Consider the following 530-nt stretch of genomic DNA (forward strand, 5'->3'; position numbering starts at 1 on the left):
AAATCGGTAATGGACATACAAATTAAAACGTGTCCACAAACAGAAATATTGGAGGTGTTCAAAAGTATGCGCTGAATGTACAGCATGTGTTCCTAGTTATTAACAATTACTTTATTTTGGTATAGGATAAAGAAGGCGGCGGGGGTGCAGTGTGGACAGATTTAGAAGTTCCGGATGGGATCGATAGAAAAGATCACGTTGAAACCTACCGGGTAGATGAGCACCTGGCCTATATAGACTGATGGCAACCGTAAAAACTTGGGGTACGGATGGTACATTCAAGGTTGTACCAATGATATCAATAGCATTTTACCATCCATGAAATTGTGGCGAGTAAGCTGGTGCCACTAGTCTGTTGCTACGTACGGTTAAAGAAATTGGCAAATAAGAGTTTATTTTTCAAGCTTCAATAAACAAAGCGGCTGTCCTTAGCGTCAATCTTTATCCCACAAACAATGATTTTGTAATTTTTGAAATCCCCCCTGATACCACTTTTGTTTAATGTCGTTCACTGATATGTTGTTTTACTA

This window comes from Trichinella spiralis (assembly GCF_000181795.1).
Source record: "Trichinella spiralis strain ISS 195 chromosome Unknown Scfld4, whole genome shotgun sequence".
Lineage (NCBI taxonomy): Eukaryota > Metazoa > Nematoda > Enoplea > Trichinellida > Trichinellidae > Trichinella > Trichinella spiralis.